The sequence below is a fragment of the Botryllus schlosseri genome, chromosome 10 (genome assembly GCF_051294905.1).
Source record: "Botryllus schlosseri isolate E-star chromosome 10, Bs_hap1, whole genome shotgun sequence".
Classification (NCBI taxonomy): domain Eukaryota; kingdom Metazoa; phylum Chordata; class Ascidiacea; order Stolidobranchia; family Styelidae; genus Botryllus; species Botryllus schlosseri.
In genome coordinates, this window is record NC_137245.1 from 7,577,069 (window position 1) to 7,599,917 (window position 22,849).

Here is a 22,849-nt window from a genome sequence, read left to right on the forward strand (position 1 = left end):
AAATTGGAATATGTTTGCTAGATGCATTCAATTCAGCTAGAAATGTCTGGTACACAACAATCGTAATATCAAGGAAGTACTTGCTACGCTGTAATTCACTTAACGTGTTTTGCATTGTTGGTCGTTTGTAGGATTGTTTGTTTTGGAACCCCCAAATAATAATTCCCGACATGAAATTAAACGCTGAAAGTCGTTACCATCACAATGAAACAATTTGTACGATGTTTGCCAAATGTATCCTATAGTTAGGTGTACTAGAATTATTTGTCTAACACATACACCGACAATGCAACCGAAAATTTTTCCGTTGTCATTCACTAAAGTAAATGTCATCACAATACTCTGTCACTAAAAGACGTTACTTGTATGTGATTGAATCCCTAGCAACTCACTAAACCGAACTCCAAATAAATTTTACTCACTCGACGGATATGAAACAGCGTCGCTTAATCGGTCTACATCGTTTTTCTAAATGTAAATCATATCCACCCAGCAGAAAACAATTTTCACTCGCTTGGTAATGAAACCGAAGTCCCCATTTGATATTTTATTTTTGGTCAAATACTTTGCAATGAACACATTTGAGTGGCTGAGCTTTACATCATCAAGCTGTCATCTGTAAATCAAGATTACATCCAACTTGTAACTGTATCCTTTAACTACCGGGTTGCATCAGTTTGCTATTTTTGTCATTTAGTGACTGCTGAACATACCAAACGATACACATTCACTTACGAAATACTGTGTTGATCGTAATTTCCATCATCGTGACAATCGAAGTACATTTGTTTCGAGTTCATAACAACCGACTTTTCTATGACATGATGAATTTTTGAAAAGTTTAGAAGATTGGTGCACCTCGCGAAAAATAATATACCACTCATATTGATACTGTTACTCCATTGACCGGTATTTTCAAACGAGTCGATTTTCAACCGAGCAAAATTTATTACTTGAGTTGTCCCGCTTACTATATTTAAATGTAAACTCACCCGTCTTTCAAAACCACAACAAACAATGATAAAAAGTACACAAGCAAGCACAACAAGTTTTACTTTTGTAGGACACTAATTATTATTCCACGCATCTCATTTCATACTAAGTGTATATGAAAGATATTCATGGTACACGAAAATATTCGATATCCCATGCTACGAACATACGCAATGATTGGTGACGCTTTCACACTATTTCGATTTAGTGTAACAAAAACAACAACAACAACAATTTTCACTCTCTTGACTTATGAAAACAACAGACGAACCTTCATTCAATATTTTGTTTTTGTCAACTAGTTACTTTTTCATGAGACCCCCGCAACTCTTACAAAAGTACGAAAGATATTTACATCACACAAAGTAATCAACTTTCCTCGATATTTTCACATTACGAAACTAAAGAATAGTTGGTTTGACTCTACAAACTGTTTCGTTACCTCAAGACCTTTATTGTCTGAATGGTTGTCCAATTGTCCAAATAGTTCAACACAGCACTAGTACCAACAGTAACATCAGAGTTGTTTACACAAAATAGTTTGTATGTGCGCAGTATGCGAATACCACGTGTAAGTCCAGCACAATTGTAGTATCCAGCTGAGATTAGTTAACACCAATTTATTACAACGGAGCCACGTAAACTTTCGTGAATGTAAGGCATACTCACTTCTCGATATTCTGTCAATGTCATAGCAATAAACCAACTACTCCAAAAACAGAGTACATATGTTTTCTAGTTACGGTGCTTACATCTTACACACAAATCAATCTACTTTGCTAACGAAAAGCGCTGTGTCATCACATGATTATCCTCACAACAACCAGTAGATGGAGCTGTATTAAAATGTTCCTAACCCCTTGCACACCAGTGACAAATTGTTGTTCAGCGTCAAGTCCCCATGTTGAAGCGTACATTAAAACAGCGCAATTCAATTAAAACCACGAATCTGTTTTCATTTCCTCACAAACTACCACATACAGAAAAGTAAATTTTATTTTCCCAACACATACTTGTAACCAATCGCTTTCATTAAACACACAACTCCATAAAAGTATTTACTTCCTACAACATAGACATTCCGATGTAGTCAAGAAATATTTTTATTAATCAAAATCATCGACTTCTGTTTACGGCGTTAGTGTGTGCATGTCATACATTAAGGTCCGTATTAAAATGCAAACGACACGACTGAATGTCAGGAGATAGAAGTCTATCGCATAGATTTACATGTGGTCTTCGCTACGGTTTCAAAAAACGAATCATCTCTTTTGCATTGATCGAGACCGAGCAAGTTAGTTAATGGCAATGATTGTGTTTGTCATATGTGAATAATAGGGTTACTGTCAAATCTACATACAACAACCTTCTGGCACTCATAATAGCGATTTCATTCTCTCCCTTCGTAATTGTATACTCACGACAAGTATATTGTACAACTCGACAGCTACGTTTAACAAGACCAACGACACTGAGCCCACGACGTTTACCTGTGTAAAATTACCACTTTCACTTGACAGTCCATCGTTTACCTGACTAAACATATCACTTTCCTTTGGAGATCTGACGTTTACCCAGAGTAACAAACCTTTTTCGCTTGGAAATATATATTTTCCCTGGGTTACAAACCTTTTTCACTTGGAAATATATTTTTTCTCTGATCAACAAACCATTTTAACTCGGTAGTCCGTCGTTTACCTGAGTAAAAATATCATTTTCACTTGGAAAAATACTTTTACCTAGAGTAACTAATCATTTTCTTTTAGAAATATATTTTCTCCCTGGGTAAAAAACTCTTTTCGTTTGGAAAACTATCATTTACCTGAGTACCAATACAGTTTTCACTTGGAAATCTATCTTTTACCTGGGTAACAATACCATTTTCATTTTAAAATCTGACAAACACTCCTGACAATTTGATATTTTTGTATATTGTTACAGCGGATAGCGACAAAATATACACCAACAACAACTCCAATACATTTGTGTAATCGCATATTCAGTTGTGCTGATGCAACTGATCAAAATCATCGGTTACCCACATGCAATGTGCTGTTGTACATCTACGTTTATGTTTTTGGAAAATTGGACAATAGGCTTCGATAGTTCTGTGATGTCCGGGCTCGTGCTTTGGATTTTCCAGAGTCAAAATGTCTGAATCAAACACCTCCTTGACGATGGTTGGTATGTGGATAACGGTGTTCGGAAAACGGTTGGATTTATGTCACCCATCGCGATAACAATTCCAGGTCGAGTTTTCCCCCGCGTGTTTACTATATTGTGTCTTTATTGGTCATGTATGTCTCGACATTCAGTTTGAAATCGGAAACCCTGATAAAGTATGTAACCGGATCCGGATATCAGCTCTGAATCGATAAACCAATGAACAATGTTCAAAGTAAACATGTTACACCCTGTGTTTCCACGAAAAAATACCATCCAGACATACGTCGCGCTTGTTTGCCCACATCAGTATACGCGTAAATGGAGGTGTGTGACATTGCATGCAATGTGTTGGTATACAAACATCGATTCACAGACATTATCATAGCCGGTAGTTTTGATGTAGATCGAATGTCATCACACCCGATAACAATGTCATACCAATAAGGCACATTGCAATGACTCTGAGTCCGCGCTATTACATCGATATTTCGGCACCGTTCACTGATTTACTCGATGGTGTTATCGTGTTGTAACATTACAAGATAGTCATGGCCCTATCTCCGGACAGACCACCCAGACCAATTGGATACATCGGTCAATATCCATAGTGTTGTCGACACCGAAGTTTTCTGCTGAGACTGGAGCGTTTGACCAAGGTGAACTATCGAATCACGGGTGCTCGAAATGATTGCGATCAGTCTTTCACACGATGCATGGATGTCACTACTCCCACATAACGACTCCAGATAAATATCGTGAACAGTGATTCTGCAAATCTCGGACTGATACTGTGATCCAATAAGGTGTGTTTCTGTGGAATGAAGACTGCAATCGTACACCACAATAGAACACTACCTCGCGATTTCACACGCAATCATAAAACACATCATCGTAAGGGTCCAGTTCGTCCGGTGACATTTCGAAACGGTCGTCGCCACAAGAGATCGGTATCATTTTGAAACGACATCGTCACAAGTCTATTGACGTCGATTCTGTTGGTCATGTCAATCCGTTTCAGAATCCACCGTTTTTCAACTCCCCACACCATAGTGTTACGACACAGACAAGAAGCGTCGGTGGAAATAATAAAACACGGAAAGCACACTTTGGTGTTATTTGACATGGATTTTACACCCGACGAACCTTACATTCGAACGATGCATTGGAATGACGCTTGTATTATTGACGTAGAAGGAACAGAAATGTATCGATTTATTGGTTTCGTACATATCCAACAAAAACCAGGGTATGTGATTGTGCGTGGTTCGCATATTCGACTGTGAACGCTCTATTGGTATACGCTGTATAGTTCACTTTCACCGTCGTGCGAATAACCCATGTTACGGTTCCATGTTTGTGTGTATGTATGTCATGCTTCAGATTGACTCAGAGTCATTGCAATGTGGCTTATTGGTATGACATTGTTATCGGGTGTGATGACATTCGATCTACATCAAAACTACCGGCTATGATAATGTCTGTGAATCGATGTTTGTATACCAACACATTGCATGCAATGTCACACACCTCCATTTACGCGTATACTGATGTGGGCAAACAAGCGCGACGTATGTCTGGATGGTATTTTTTCGTGGAAACACAGGGTGTAACATGTTTACTTTGAACATTGTTCATTGGTTTATCGATTCAGAGCTGATATCCGGATCCGGTTACATACTTTATCAGGGTTTCCGATTTCAAACTGAATGTCGAGACATACATGACCAATAAAGACACAATATAGTAAACACGCGGGGGAAAACTCGACCTGGAATTGTTATCGCGATGGGTGACATAAATCCAACCGTTTTCCGAACACCGTTATCCACATACCAACCATCGTCAAGGAGGTGTTTGATTCAGACATTTTGACTCTGGAAAATCCAAAGCACGAGCCCGGACATCACAGAACTATCGAAGCCTATTGTCCAATTTTCCAAAAACATAAACGTAGATGTACAACAGCACATTGCATGTGGGTAACCGATGATTTTGATCAGTTGCATCAGCACAACTGAATATGCGATTACACAAATGTATTGGAGTTGTTGTTGGTGTATATTTTGTCGCTATCCGCTGTAACAATATACAAAAATATCAAATTGTCAGGAGTGTTTGTCAGATTTTAAAATGAAAATGGTATTGTTACCCAGGTAAAAGATAGATTTCCAAGTGAAAACTGTATTGGTACTCAGGTAAATGATAGTTTTCCAAACGAAAAGAGTTTTTTACCCAGGGAGAAAATATATTTCTAAAAGAAAATGATTAGTTACTCTAGGTAAAAGTATTTTTCCAAGTGAAAATGATATTTTTACTCAGGTAAACGACGGACTACCGAGTTAAAATGGTTTGTTGATCAGAGAAAAAATATATTTCCAAGTGAAAAAGGTTTGTAACCCAGGGAAAATATATATTTCCAAGCGAAAAAGGTTTGTTACTCTGGGTAAACGTCAGATCTCCAAAGGAAAGTGATATGTTTAGTCAGGTAAACGATGGACTGTCAAGTGAAAGTGGTAATTTTACACAGGTAAACGTCGTGGGCTCAGTGTCGTTGGTCTTGTTAAACGTAGCTGTCGAGTTGTACAATATACTTGTCGTGAGTATACAATTACGAAGGGAGAGAATGAAATCGCTATTATGAGTGCCAGAAGGTTGTTGTATGTAGATTTGACAGTAACCCTATTATTCACATATGACAAACACAATCATTGCCATTAACTAACTTGCTCGGTCTCGATCAATGCAAAAGAGATGATTCGTTTTTTGAAACCGTAGCGAAGACCACATGTAAATCTATGCGATAGACTTCTATCTCCTGACATTCAGTCGTGTCGTTTGCATTTTAATACGGACCTTAATGTATGACATGCACACACTAACGCCGTAAACAGAAGTCGATGATTTTGATTAATAAAAATATTTCTTGACTACATCGGAATGTCTATGTTGTAGGAAGTAAATACTTTTATGGAGTTGTGTGTTTAATGAAAGCGATTGGTTACAAGTATGTGTTGGGAAAATAAAATTTACTTTTCTGTATGTGGTAGTTTGTGAGGAAATGAAAACAGATTCGTGGTTTTAATTGAATTGCGCTGTTTTAATGTACGCTTCAACATGGGGACTTGACGCTGAACAACAATTTGTCACTGGTGTGCAAGGGGTTAGGAACATTTTAATACAGCTCCATCTACTGGTTGTTGTGAGGATAATCATGTGATGACACAGCGCTTTTCGTTAGCAAAGTAGATTGATTTGTGTGTAAGATGTAAGCACCGTAACTAGAAAACATATGTACTCTGTTTTTGGAGTAGTTGGTTTATTGCTATGACATTGACAGAATATCGAGAAGTGAGTATGCCTTACATTCACGAAAGTTTACGTGGCTCCGTTGTAATAAATTGGTGTTAACTAATCTCAGCTGGATACTACAATTGTGCTGGACTTACACGTGGTATTCGCATACTGCGCACATACAAACTATTTTGTGTAAACAACTCTGATGTTACTGTTGGTACTAGTGCTGTGTTGAACTATTTGGACAATTGGACAACCATTCAGACAATAAAGGTCTTGAGGTAACGAAACAGTTTGTAGAGTCAAACCAACTATTCTTTAGTTTCGTAATGTGAAAATATCGAGGAAAGTTGATTACTTTGTGTGATGTAAATATCTTTCGTACTTTTGTAAGAGTTGCGGGGGTCTCATGAAAAAGTAACTAGTTGACAAAAACAAAATATTGAATGAAGGTTCGTCTGTTGTTTTCATAAGTCAAGAGAGTGAAAATTGTTGTTGTTGTTGTTTTTGTTACACTAAATCGAAATAGTGTGAAAGCGTCACCAATCATTGCGTATGTTCGTAGCATGGGATATCGAATATTTTCGTGTACCATGAATATCTTTCATATACACTTAGTATGAAATGAGATGCGTGGAATAATAATTAGTGTCCTACAAAAGTAAAACTTGTTGTGCTTGCTTGTGTACTTTTTATCATTGTTTGTTGTGGTTTTGAAAGACGGGTGAGTTTACATTTAAATATAGTAAGCGGGACAACTCAAGTAATAAATTTTGCTCGGTTGAAAATCGACTCGTTTGAAAATACCGGTCAATGGAGTAACAGTATCAATATGAGTAGTATATTATTTTTCGCGAGGTGCACCAATCTTCTAAACTTTTCAAAAATTCATCATGTCATAGAAAAGTCGGTTGTTATGAACTCGAAACAAATGTACTTCGATTGTCACGATGATGGAAATTACGATCAACACAGTATTTCGTAAGTGAATGTGTATCGTTTGGTATGTTCAGCAGTCACTAAATGACAAAAATAGCAAACTGATGCAACCCGGTAGTTAAAGGATACAGTTACAAGTTGGATGTAATCTTGATTTACAGATGACAGCTTGATGATGTAAAGCTCAGCCACTCAAATGTGTTCATTGCAAAGTATTTGACCAAAAATAAAATATCAAATGGGGACTTCGGTTTCATTACCAAGCGAGTGAAAATTGTTTTCTGCTGGGTGGATATGATTTACATTTAGAAAAACGATGTAGACCGATTAAGCGACGCTGTTTCATATCCGTCGAGTGAGTAAAATTTATTTGGAGTTCGGTTTAGTGAGTTGCTAGGGATTCAATCACATACAAGTAACGTCTTTTAGTGACAGAGTATTGTGATGACATTTACTTTAGTGAATGACAACGGAAAAATTTTCGGTTGCATTGTCGGTGTATGTGTTAGACAAATAATTCTAGTACACCTAACTATAGGATACATTTGGCAAACATCGTACAAATTGTTTCATTGTGATGGTAACGACTTTCAGCGTTTAATTTCATGTCGGGAATTATTATTTGGGGGTTCCAAAACAAACAATCCTACAAACGACCAACAATGCAAAACACGTTAAGTGAATTACAGCGTAGCAAGTACTTCCTTGATATTACGATTGTTGTGTACCAGACATTTCTAGCTGAATTGAATGCATCTAGCAAACATATTCCAATTTACTTTTGTAATGATCAAAGTATGTGAAATGGTGCGAATGGATTAGGTATTAATCAAGCGGCGATATGTCAATTCACCTAGTGTGATATCTTGACACCGGATAATGTGTGAAAGTGTTTCAATTCTCACTGCTGATTACGATGATAAAGTATTGTACCGGTTATTGTTCAACAAAGGAAATTGTTGTTTCATCTTTAGTCATGGTTAGTGGAGACAATTACATTTGTAAAATATTTCCTGATATCCACAATACACTGCGTGGTTTGCACCAAGGCTGAATAATTTTCCAATCGAGAACATTTTAGACACACATAGTTTACAACTCAATATGTTAATAACAATGGTACTGAAAAGTTTGTTGCTGTCACAATAATCTTTACCACAACGCTGGGTCTAATTAACGCAAATAATTTAATAATCAAGTAATGATCAACTATTACATATGTCAAATCAATGTGTCAATCCTTATGTTTACATCATGATAATTTTCAATATAACACCTGCGTTCGATTGTAAGAAAGGAATTCTCAACATGTTGGGCAGACTTTCAAATCTCGCATACTCAAACATATTATGTTAATCTCAAGTCGCCGGCACCGAGAAGTAATTACTTTTATCTTACAAAATATACTGCATAGTAATTTCTTTGTCTCGCAGAATAGTAACGACTTTTACAGTTGAACAAAAAAGACGAGTTGACTGACGGTATATGCCTAAAACCGAACTTGCTATGGATTTTAGATTGTAGCGATTGTATGGACTCGTGTATGCTTGACTGTTTTCATACTGATACTGTTTGAGTTGATTGGGTGAGTTACAAACGATTTACTTGACAAGGTTTTTCCTTGTTGGCTTTTTGGAGTATGGTAAGATGGTAAGATGTCGAGACGTAATACTATTTCCGTTAACTCAATTGCAACGAAAAAATAACCAGATAGCTTGTACAAGGTTTCGACAAATAGATGGAAATATTCCGATTTAACTCATCGTGTCGCAACTCGATCGCGGTATGTACAAGTGGTTGTCAAGTAAGAAATATTTACAACAGGTGCTATTTCATTGATTGATTCTATTGTGTGTAGTAACACATTTGAATATCATGATAGTATAGTGAAATTATTTACTGAAACTCTATTTGACAAACGGAAAACTCAGTCGTGAATAGAGTTGTATGGTCATTACTTGTTTCAAATCAACATGCGCATAATCTCTAAATATGTATGGGTTGAAAGTTGGTAGTCATGTTTGTCAATCTATTGCAATTCAGACTATGTCAAAGTCCAAATATTTCATTTTGGGTGATCTCAATTTACCTTTAGTACATCTCGCGAGTGGATTCCGACGCCGTACTATAACATTCTTAATAATACAGGTTCGAGGATTTTCATGATAGAGTTGACAAGTGATAAGATGCGTGTTTGTATTAAGAGTTTGATTTGAAGTTGACAACGACAATAACTGTATAATGCACATACTTGTGATTCTTGATTCTTGTAGAGTTATAGTTGGTATTGATTCTATAGGCGTGAAAACAGCGGCGCGAATGTGTGAATAATTCAATGTGACTGAAAGTCGGCGTCAGTAATATTCAGGTTACGATCGAATCAAAAGATCACGTTAAAAAGATTTCTCAAATTAATTAGAATTGTACCGGATTAACACATTCAGATACGAATCAACTTGAGCTGTGTAGTAAGTTTCATTTCAAGTTGTCAAATTGATACATTGCTTGAATATTCGCATGATTCTTGTCATACAACTAAAGTGAACGTGAAACATATAGCGATCGCGGAAAGTATCAAATCTTGGATATTCAAGTCACCGTCTGCGACGGTTCTGTTATTCGGTGCTTATTACTTAATAGGTAATATTCATATTATATCAGACTCGTGAAATCCAGTTCTGCACCAAACTACCAACATATTACATTGTAGCGATTGCAATGCATGTAACCACAAGTCACGAGAGATGGTTATGTCTTATAGGTGTTATCTTGTGAGCGATCGTAGGATTTTAGAATTATTTCGCACCTTTTTGAATAAGCGTACACTTCACAAAGGATTAGGGTTAGAGTAGAAATAAGTGACAATTTGTCGCTATTCAAGTTACCGACACTGGCGGTCTGTTATTCGTTACTTATTAAATCTTTACGAGTGAAATCAAGTTCTGTGACAAACTGCTTACGAAAATTTCACCGCGTGAGCGATCGATATGCCTGTAACATCAAGTCGCGTATGTCTGAGACATTATCTTGTCAGCGATCGCAGGGTTTGCAAACTATTTCACACCTATTTGGAGTGTTAATATGTGAACGCGGCTATTGTTGGTATTGGAAACGCCGTCTACGCCGGCTCCGTGGTAAACTAATTACCAACCGACTGATTCCTAGATTTAGCAAACTATTTCACACCCTTTTTTGCTAAAAGTACGACATGCCGCCCGCAGTCTATACCCGAAAGTACGAATCACCGCCGCGGCCATAAGAATAACGATATATTATACCACACTCACCGTAAACGTTGGGATTACTTCAAATTGGTCATATATAATAATTTGTAATATACACATTAACTAAGAATCAATCACGTGACTATTTACTATACCTAATACATATTCAACACCGTGCCGCCGCCGCCTATACCCACAACGTTAGTCAAATCATCTCTACCCGAAAGGTCACCATGTCACCGCGCCTATACTGAACAGGTAACCATGCCACCATGAATTTTCGCGGCACCGTGCCGCCGCAGCCTATACCTGAAAAGGTAACCATGCCACCACGAGTTTTCACGACACCGTGCCGCCGCAGCCTATACCTGAAAAGGTAACCGTGCCACCCCCGCCATAAGACACAATGGCACCGTGCCACCGCACCCATAGGAGATAAGGGTCACCGTGCCACCACGAGTTTTCGCGGCACCGTGCCGCCGCACCCATAAGAGCCCATAGCCGTTCGCGACCGATCTATACTACTACTTTCGTATGCCTCAAATGCGACGTTACAGAACAACTTTGCGTTCTTATTTTGAATAAACTAAGACCCGCTATACTCTGAAATTACTTTTACATTGTAGAACTATTCAATCACTTTCCCGTGGTATATGAGTTGTAATATTAGCAAGTCCGCTCGACTCTTAAATATAGCGCTGAATGTAGGGTATTTTCGTATCAATTGGTATATTCGTATGCCTCAAATGCGACGTTACAGAACAACTTTGCGTTCTTATTTTGAATAAACTAAGACCCGCTATACTCTGAAATTACTTTTATATTGTAGAACTATTCAATCACTTTCCCGTGATATATGAGTTGTAATATTAGCAAGTCCGCTCGACTCTTAAATATAGCGCTGAATGTATGGTATTTTCGTATCAATTGGTATATTCGTATGCCTCAAATGCGACGTTACAGAACAACTTTGCGTTCTTATTTTGAATAAACTAAGACCCGCTATACTCTGAAATTACTTTTACATTGTAGAACTATTCAACCACTTTCCCGTGGTGTATGAGTTGTAATATTAGCAAGTCTGCTCGACTCTTAAATATAGCGCTGAATGTATGGTATTTTGGTATCAATTGGTATATTCGTATACCTCAAATGCGACCTTACAGACCATCTTTGCGTTCTTATTTTGAATAAACTAAGACCCGCTATACTCTGAAATTACTTTTATATTGTAGAACTATTCAATCACTTTCCCGTGGTATATGAGTTGTAATATCAGCAAGTCCGCTCGACTCTTAAATATAGCGCTGAATGTATGGTATTTTTGTATCAATTGGTATATTCGTATGCCTCAAATGCGACGTTACAGACCATCTTTGCGTTCTTATTTTGAATGAACTAAGACCCGCTATACTCTGAAATTACTTTTATATTGTAGAACTATTCAATCACTTTCCCGTGGTATATGAGTTGTAATATTAGCAAGTCTGCTCGACTCTTAAATATAGCGCTGAATGTGTGGTATTTTCGTATCAATTGGTATATTCGTATGCCTCAAATGCGACGTTACAGACCATCTTTGCGTTCTTATTTTGAATAAACTAAGACCCGCTATACTCTGAAATTACTTTTTCATTGTAGAACTATTCAATCACTTTCCCGTGATATATGAGTTGTAATATTAGCAATTCCGCTCGACTCTTAAATATAGCGCTGAATGTATGGTATTTTCGTATCAATTGGTATATTCGTATGCCTCAAATGCGACGTTACAGAACAACTTTGCGTTCTTATTTTGAATAAACTAAGACCCGCTATACTCTGAAATTACTTTTATATTGTAGAACTATTCAATCACTTTCCCGTGATATATGAGTTGTAATATTAGCAAGTCCGCTCGACTCTTAAATATAGCGCTGAATGTATGGTATTTTCGTATCAATTGGTATTTTCGTATGCCTCAAATGCGACGTTACAGACCATCTTTGCGTTCTTATTTTGAATAAACTAAGACCCGCTATACTCTGAAATTACTTTTATATTGTAGAACTATTCAATCACTTTCCCGTGGTATATGAGTTGTAATATTAGCAATTCCGCTCGACTCTTAAATATAGCGCTGAATGTATGGTATTTTCGTATCAATTAGTATATTCGTATGCCTCAAATGCGACGTTACAGACCGACTTTGCGGTCTTATTTTGAATAAACTAAGACCCACTATACTCTGAAATTACTTTTACATTGTAGAACTATTCAATCACTTTCCCGTGGTATATGAGTTGTAATATTAGCAATTCCGCTCGACTCTTAAATATAGCGCTGAATGTATGGTGATTTCGTATCAATTGGTATATTCGTATGCCTCAAATGCGACGTTACAGAACAACTTTGCGTTCTTATTTTAAATAAACTAAGACCCGCTATACTCTGAAATTACTTTTATATTGTAGAACTATTCAATCACTTTCCCGTGATATATGAGTTGTAATATTAGCAAGTCCGCTCGACTCTTAAATATAGCGCTGAATGTATGGTATTTTCGTATCAATTGGAATATTCGTATGCCTCAAATGCGACGTTACAGACCATCTTTGCGTTCTTATTTTGAATAAACTAAGACCCGCTATACTCTTAAATTACTTTTATATTGTAGAACTATTCAATCACTTTCCCGTGGTATATGAGTTGTAATATCAGCAAGTCCGCTCGACTCTTAAATATAGCGCTGAATGTATGGTATTTTCGTATCAATTGGTATATTCGTATGCCTCAAGTGCGACGTTACAGAACAACTTTGCGTTCTTATTTTGAATAAACTAAGACCCGCTATACTCTGAAATTACTTTTACATTGTAGAACTATTCAATCACTTTCCCGTGGTATATGAGTTGTAATATTAGCAAGTCCGCTCGACTCTTAAATATAGCGCTGAATGTATGGTATTTTCGTATCAATTGGTATATTCGTATGCCTCAAATGCGACGTTACAGAACAACTTTGCGTTCTTATTTTGAATAAACTAAGACCCGCTATACTCTGAAATTACTTTTACATTGTTGAACTATTCAATCACTTTCCCGTGGTATATGAGTTGTAATATTAGCAAGTCCGCTCGACTCTTAAATATAGCGCTGAATGTATGGTATTTTCGTATCAATTGGTATATTCGTATGCCTCAAATGCGACGTTACTGAACAACTTTGCGTTCTTATTTTGAATAAACTAAGACCCGCTATACTCTGAAATTACTTTTATATTGTAGAACTATTCAATCACTTTCCCGTGATATATGAGTTGTAATATTAGCAAGTCCGCTCGACTCTTAAATACAGCGCTGAATGTATGGTATTTTCGTATCAATTGGAATATTCGTATGCCTCAAATGCGACGTTACAGACCATCTTTGCGTTCTTATTTTGAATAAACTAAGACCCGCTATACTCTGAAATTACTTTTATATTGTAGAACTATTCAATCACTTTCCCGTGGTATATGAGTTGTAATATCAGCAAGTCCGCTCGACTCTTAAATATAGCGCTGAATGTATGGTATTTTCGTATCAATTGGTATATTCGTATGCCTCAAGTGCGACGTTACAGAACAACTTTGCGTTCTTATTTTGAATAAACTAAGACCCGCTATACTCTGAAATTACTTTTACATTGTAGAACTATTCAATCACTTTCCCGTGGTATATGAGTTGTAATATTAGCAAGTCCGCTCGACTCTTAAATATAGCGCTGAATGTATGGTATTTTCGTATCAATTGGTATATTCGTATGCCTCAAATGCGACGTTACAGAACAACTTTGCGTTCTTATTTTGAATAAACTAAGACCCGCTATACTCTGAAATTACTTTTACATTGTTTAACTATTCAATCACTTTCCCGTGGTATATGAGTTGTAATATTAGCAAGTCCGCTCGACTCTTAAATATAGCGCTGAATGTATGGTATTTTCGTATCAATTGGTATATTCGTATGCCTCAAATGCGACGTTACTGAACAACTTTGCGTTCTTATTTTGAATAAACTAAGACCCGCTATACTCTGAAATTACTTTTACATTGTAGAACTATTCAATCACTTTCCCGTGGTATATGAGTTGTAATATCAGCAAGTCCGCTCGACTCTTAAATATAGCGCTGAATGTATGGTATTTTCGTATCAATTGGAATATTCGTATGCCTCAAATGCGACGTTACAGACCATCTTTGCGTTCTTATTTTGAATAAACTAAGACCCGCTATACTCTGAAATTACTTTTATATTGTAGAACTATTCAATCACTTTCCCGTGGTATATGAGTTGTAATATCAGCAAGTCCGCTCGACTCTTAAATATAGCGCTGAATGTATGGTATTTTCGTATCAATTGGTATATTCGTATGCCTCAAGTGCGACGTTACAGAACAACTTTGCGTTCTTATTTTGAATAAACTAAGACCCGCTATACTCTGAAATTACTTTTACATTGTAGAACTATTCAATCACTTTCCCGTGGTATATGAGTTGTAATATTAGCAAGTCCGCTCGACTCTTAAATATAGCGCTGAATGTATGGTATTTTCGTATCAATTGGTATATTCGTATGCCTCAAATGCGACGTTACAGAACAACTTTGCGTTCTTATTTTGAATAAACTAAGACCCGCTATACTCTGAAATTACTTTTACATTGTTGAACTATTCAATCACTTTCCCGTGGTATATGAGTTGTAATATTAGCAAGTCCGCTCGACTCTTAAATATAGCGCTGAATGTATGGTATTTTCGTATCAATTGGTATATTCGTATGCCTCAAATGCGACGTTACTGAACAACTTTGCGTTCTTATTTTGAATAAACTAAGACCCGCTATACTCTGAAATTACTTTTACATTGTAGAACTATTCAATCACTTTCCCGTGGTATATGAGTTGTAATATTAGCAAGTCCGCTCGACTCTTAAATATAGCGCTGAATGTATGGTATTTTCGTATCAATTGGTATATTCGTATGCCTCAAATGCGACGTTACAGAACAACTTTGCGTTCTTATTTTGAATAAACTAAGACCCGCTATACTATGAAATTACTTTTATATTGTAGAACTATTCAATCACTTTCCCGTGATATATGAGTTGTAATATTAGCAAGTCCGCTCGACTCTTAAATATAGCGCTGAATATATGGTATTTTCGTATCAATTGGTATATTCGTATGCCTCAAATGCGACGTTACAGGCCATCTTTGCGTTCTTATTTTGAATAAACTAAGACCCGCTATACTCTGAAATTACTTTTATATTGTAGAACTATTCAATCACTTTCCTTTGGTATATGAGTTGTAATATTAGCAAGTCCGCTCGACTCCTAAATATAGCGCTGAATGTATGGTATTTTCGTATCAATTGGTATATTCGTATGCCTCAAATGCGACGTTACAGGCCATCTTTGCGTTCTTATTTTGAATAAACTAAGACCCGCTATACTCTGAAATTACTTTTATATTGTAGAACTATTCAATCACTTTCCCGTGGTATATGAGTTGTAATATTAGCAAGTCCGCTCGACTCTTAAATATAGCGCTGAATGTATGGTATTTTCGTATCAATTGGTATATTCGTATGCCTCAAATGCGACGTTACAGAACAACTTTGCGTTCTTATTTTGAATAAACTAAGACCCGCTATACTCTGAAATTACTTTTACATTGTTTAACTATTCAATCACTTTCCCGTGGTATATGAGTTGTAATATTAGCAAGTCCGCTCGACTCTTAAATATAGCGCTGAATGTATGGTATTTTCGTATCAATTGGTATATTCGTATGCCTCAAATGCGACGTTACTGAACAACTTTGCGTTCTTATTTTGAATAAACTAAGACCCGCTATACTCTGAAATTACTTTTACATTGTAGAACTATTCAATCACTTTCCCGTGGTATATGAGTTGTAATATCAGCAAGTCCGCTCGACTCTTAAATATAGCGCTGAATGTATGGTATTTTCGTATCAATTGGAATATTCGTATGCCTCAAATGCGACGTTACAGACCATCTTTGCGTTCTTATTTTGAATAAACTAAGACCCGCTATACTCTGAAATTACTTTTATATTGTAGAACTATTCAATCACTTTCCCGTGGTATATGAGTTGTAATATCAGCAAGTCCGCTCGACTCTTAAATATAGCGCTGAATGTATGGTATTTTCGTATCAATTGGTATATTCGTATGCCTCAAGTGCGACGTTACAGAACAACTTTGCGTTCTTATTTTGAATAAACTAAGACCCGCTATACTCTGAAATTACTTTTACATTGTAGAACTATTCAATCACTTTCCCGTGGTATATGAGTTGTAATATTAGCAAGTCCGCTCGACTCTTAAATATAGCGCTGAATGTATGGTATTTTCGTATCAATTGGTATATTCGTATGCCTCAAATGCGACGTTACAGAACAACTTTGCGTTCTTATTTTGAATAAACTAAGACCCGCTATACTCTGAAATTACTTTTACATTGTTGAACTATTCAATCACTTTCCCGTGGTATATGAGTTGTAATATTAGCAAGTCCGCTCGACTCTTAAATATAGCGCTGAATGTATGGTATTTTCGTATCAATTGGTATATTCGTATGCCTCAAATGCGACGTTACTGAACAACTTTGCGTTCTTATTTTGAATAAACTAAGACCCGCTATACTCTGAAATTACTTTTACATTGTAGAACTATTCAATCACTTTCCCGTGGTATATGAGTTGTAATATTAGCAAGTCCGCTCGACTCTTAAATATAGCGCTGAATGTATGGTATTTTCGTATCAATTGGTATATTCGTATGCCTCAAATGCGACGTTACAGAACAACTTTGCGTTCTTATTTTGAATAAACTAAGACCCGCTATACTATGAAATTACTTTTATATTGTAGAACTATTCAATCACTTTCCCGTGATATATGAGTTGTAATATTAGCAAGTCCGCTCGACTCTTAAATATAGCGCTGAATATATGGTATTTTCGTATCAATTGGTATATTCGTATGCCTCAAATGCGACGTTACAGGCCATCTTTGCGTTCTTATTTTGAATAAACTAAGACCCGCTATACTCTGAAATTACTTTTATATTGTAGAACTATTCAATCACTTTCCTTTGGTATATGAGTTGTAATATTAGCAAGTCCGCTCGACTCCTAAATATAGCGCTGAATGTATGGTATTTTCGTATCAATTGGTATATTCGTATGCCTCAAATGCGACGTTACAGGCCATCTTTGCGTTCTTATTTTGAATAAACTAAGACCCGCTATACTCTGAAATTACTTTTATATTGTAGAACTATTCAATCACTTTCCCGTGGTATATGAGTTGTAATATTAGCAAGTCCGCTCGACTCTTAAATATAACGCTGAATGTATGGTATTTTCGTATCAATTGGTATATTCGTATGCCTCAAATGCGACGTTACAGACCAACTTTGCGGTCTTATTTTGAATAAACTAAGACCCACTATACTCTGAAATTACTTTTACATTGTAGAACTATTCAATCACTTTCCCGTGGTATATGAGTTGTAATATTAGCAATTCCGCTCGACTCTTAAATATAGCGCTGAATGTATGGTATTTTCGTATCAATTGGTATATTCGTATGCCTCAAATGCGACGTTACAGAACAACTTTGCGTTCTTATTTTAAATAAACTAAGACCCGCTATACTCTGAAATTACTTTTATAATGTAGAACTATTCAATCACTTTCCCGTGATATATGAGTTGTAATATTAGCAAGTCCGCTCGACTCTTAAATATAGCGCGGAATGTATGGTATTTTCATATCAATTGGAATATTCGTATGCCTCAAATGCGACGTTACAGACCATCTTTGCGTTCTTATTTTGAATAAACTAAGACCCGCTATACTCTGAAATTACTTTTATATTGTAGAACTATTCCATCACTTTCCCGTGGTATATGAGTTGTAATATCAGCAAGTCTGCTCGACTCTTAAATATAGCGCTGAATGTATGGTATTTTCGTATCAATTGGTATATTCGTATGCCTCAAGTGCGACGTTACAGAACAACTTTGCGTTCTTATTTTGAATAAACTAAGACCCGCTATACTCTGAAATTACTTTTACATTGTAGAACTATTCAATCACTTTCCCGTGGTATATGAGTTGTAATATCAGCAAGTCCGCTCGACTCTTAAATATAGCGCTGAATGTATGGTATTTTCGTATCAATTGGTATATTCGTATGCCTCAAATGCGACGTTACAGAACAACTTTGCGTTCTTATTTTGAATAAACTAAGACCCGCTATACTATGAAATTACTTTTATATTGTAGAACTATTCAATCACTTTCTCGTGATATATGAGTTGTAATATTTGCAAGTCCGCTCGACTCTTAAATATAGCGCTTAATGTATGGTATTTTCGTATCAATTGGTATATTCGTATGCCTCAAATGCGACGTTACAGGCCATCTTTGCGTTCTTATTTTGAATAAACTAAGACCCGCTATACTCTGAAATTAATTTTATATTGTAGAACTATTCAATCACTTTCCCGTGGTATATGAGTTGTAATATTAGCAAGTCCGCTCGACTCTTAAATATAGCGCTGAATGTATGGTATTTTCGTATCAATTGGTATATTCGTATGCCTCAAATGCGACGTTACAGAACAACTTTGCGTTCTTATTTTAAATAAACTAAGACCCGCTATACTCTGAAATTACTTTTATATTGTAGAACTATTCAATCACTTTCCCGTGATATATGAGTTGTAATATTAGCAAGTCCGCTCGACTCTTAAATATAGCGCTGAATGTATGGTATTTTCGTATCAATTGGAATATTCGTATGCCTCAAATGCGACGTTACTGACCATCTTTGCGTTCTTATTTTGAATAAACTAAGACCCGCTATACTCTGAAATTACTTTTATATTGTAGAACTATTCAATCACTTTCCCGTGGTATATGAGTTGTAATATCAGCAAGTCTGCTCGACTCTTAAATATAGCGCTGAATGTATGGTATTTTCGTATCAATTGGTATATTCGTATGCCTCAAGTGCGACGTTACAGAACAACTTTGCGTTCTTATTTTGAATAAACTAAGACCCGCTATACTCTGAAATTACTTTTACATTGTAGAACTATTCAATCACTTTCCCGTGGTATATGAGTTGTAATATTAGCAAGTCCGCTCGACTCTTAAATATAGCGCTGAATGTATGGTATTTTCGTATCAATTGGTATTTTCGTATGCCTCAAATGCGACGTTACAGACCATCTTTGCGTTCTTATTTTGAATAAACTAAGACCCGCTATACTCTGAAATTACTTTTATATTGTAGAACTATTCAATCATTTTCCAGTGGTATATGAGTTGTAATATTAGCAATTCCGCTCGACTCTTAAATATAGCGCTGAATGTATGGTATTTTCGTATCAATTGGTATATTCGTATGCCTCAAATGCGACGTTACAGACCAACTTTGCGGTCTTATTTTGAATAAACTAAGACCCACTATACTCTGAAATTACTTTTACATTGTAGAACTATTCAATCACTTTCCCGTGGTATATGAGTTGTAATATTAGCAATTCCGCTCGACTCTTAAATATAGCGCTGAATGTATGGTATTTTCGTATCAATTGGTATATTCGTATGCCTCAAATGCGACGATACAGAACAACTTTGCGTTCTTATTTTGAATAAACTAAGACCCGCTATACTATGAAATTACTTTTATATTGTAGAACTATTCAATCACTTTCTCGTGATATATGAGTTGTAATATTAGCAAGTCCGCTCGACTCTTAAATATAGCGCTGAATGTATGGTATTTTCGTATCAATTGGTATATTCGTATGCCTCAAATGCGACGTTACAGGCCATCTTTGCGTTCTTATTTTGAATAAACTAAGACCCGCTATACTCTGAAATTAATTTTATATTGTAGAACTATTCAATCACTTTCCCGTGGTATATGAGTTGTAATATTAGCAAGTCCGCTCGACTCTTAAATATAGCGCTGAATGTATGGTATTTTCGTATCAATTGGTATATTCGTATGCCTCAAATGCGACGTTACAGAACAACTTTGCGTTCTTATTTTAAATAAACTAAGACCCGCTATACTCTGAAATTACTTTTATATTGTAGAACTATTCAATCACTTTCCCGTGATATATGAGTTGTAATATTAGCAAGTCCGCTCGACTCTTAAATATAGCGCTGAATGTATGGTATTTTCGTATCAATTGGAATATTCGTATGCCTCAAATGCGACGTTACAGAACAACTTTGCGTTCTTATTTTGAATAAACTAAGACCCGCTATACTCTGAAATTACTTTTATATTGTAGAACTATTCAATCACTTTCCCGTGATATATGAGTTGTAATATTAGCAAGTCCGCTCGACTCTTAAATATAGCGCTGAATGTATGGTAATTTCGTATCAATTGGTATTTTCGTATGCCTCAAATGCGACGTTACAGACCATCTTTGCGTTCTTATTTTGAATAAACTAAGACCCGCTATACTCTGAAATTACTTTTATATTGTAGAACTATTCAATCACTTTCCCGTGGTATATGAGTTGTAATATTAGCAATTCCGCTCGACTCTTAAATATAGCGCTGAATGTATGGTATTTTCGTATCAATTAGTATATTCGTATGCCTCAAATGCGACGTTACAGACCAACTTTGCGGTCTTATTTTGAATAAACTAAGACCCACTATACTCTGAAATTACTTTTACATTGTAGAACTATTCAATCACTTTCCCGTGGTATATGAGTTGTAATATTAGCAATTCCGCTCGACTCTTAAATATAGCGCTGAATGTATGGTATTTTCGTATCAATAGGTATATTCGTATGCCTCAAATGCGACGTTACAGAACAACTTTGCGTTCTTATTTTAAATAAACTAAGACCCGCTATACTCTGAAATTACTTTTATATTGTAGAACTATTCAATCACTTTCCCGTGATATATGAGTTGTAATATTAGCAATTCCGCTCGACTCTTAAATATAGCGCTGAATGTATGGTATTTTCGTATCAATTGGTATATTCGTATGCCTCAAATGCGACGTTACAGAACAACTTTGCGTTCTTATTTTGAATAAACTAAGACCCGCTATACTCTGAAATTACTTTTATATTGTAGAACTATTCAATCACTTTCCCGTGATATATGAGTTGTAATATTAGCAAGTCCGCTCGACTCTTAAATATAGCGCTGAATGTATGGTATTTTCGTATCAATTGGTATTTTCGTATGCCTCAAATGCGACGTTACAGACCATCTTTGCGTTCTTATTTTGAATAAACTAAGACCCGCTATACTCTGAAATTACTTTTATATTGTAGAACTATTCAATCACTTTCCCGTGGTATATGAGTTGTAATATTAGCAATTCCGCTCGACTCTTAAATATAGCGCTGAATGTATGGTATTTTCGTATCAATTAGTATATTCGTATGCCTCAAATGCGACGTTACAGACCAACTTTGCGGTCTTATTTTGAATAAACTAAGACCCACTATACTCTGAAATTACTTTTACATTGTAGAACTATTCAATCACTTTCCCGTGGTATATGAGTTGTAATATTAGCAATTCCGCTCGACTCTTAAATATAGCGCTGAATGTATGGTATTTTCGTATCAATAGGTATATTCGTATGCCTCAAATGCGACGTTACAGAACAACTTTGCGTTCTTATTTTAAATAAACTAAGACCCGCTATACTCTGAAATTACTTTTATATTGTAGAACTATTCAATCACTTTCCCGTGATATATGAGTTGTAATATTAGCAATTCCGCTCGACTCTTAAATATAGCGCTGAATGTATGGTATTTTCGTATCAATTGGTATATTCGTATGCCTCAAATGCGACGTTACAGAACAACTTTGCGTTCTTATTTTGAATAAACTAAGACCCGCTATACTCTGAAATTACTTTTATATTGTAGAACTATTCAATCACTTTCCCGTGATATATGAGTTGTAATATTAGCAAGTCCGCTCGACTCTTAAATATAGCGCTGAATGTATGGTATTTTCGTATCAATTGGTATTTTCGTATGCCTCAAATGCGACGTTACAGACCATCTTTGCGTTCTTATTTTGAATAAACTAAGACCCGCTATACTCTGAAATTACTTTTATATTGTAGAACTATTCAATCACTTTCCCGTGGTATATGAGTTGT

At 36.1% G+C, this 22,849-nt stretch overlaps 1 protein-coding gene across 1 annotated transcript in view; it reads left to right on the top strand.

Moving 5' to 3' along the window:
- LOC145449020 (peptidyl-prolyl cis-trans isomerase FKBP1A-like) overlaps window positions 1-22,849 on the top strand; it is a 408,653-nt gene that overhangs the window by 307,541 nt on the left and 78,263 nt on the right. The gene's annotated exons all lie outside the window — the stretch shown is intronic.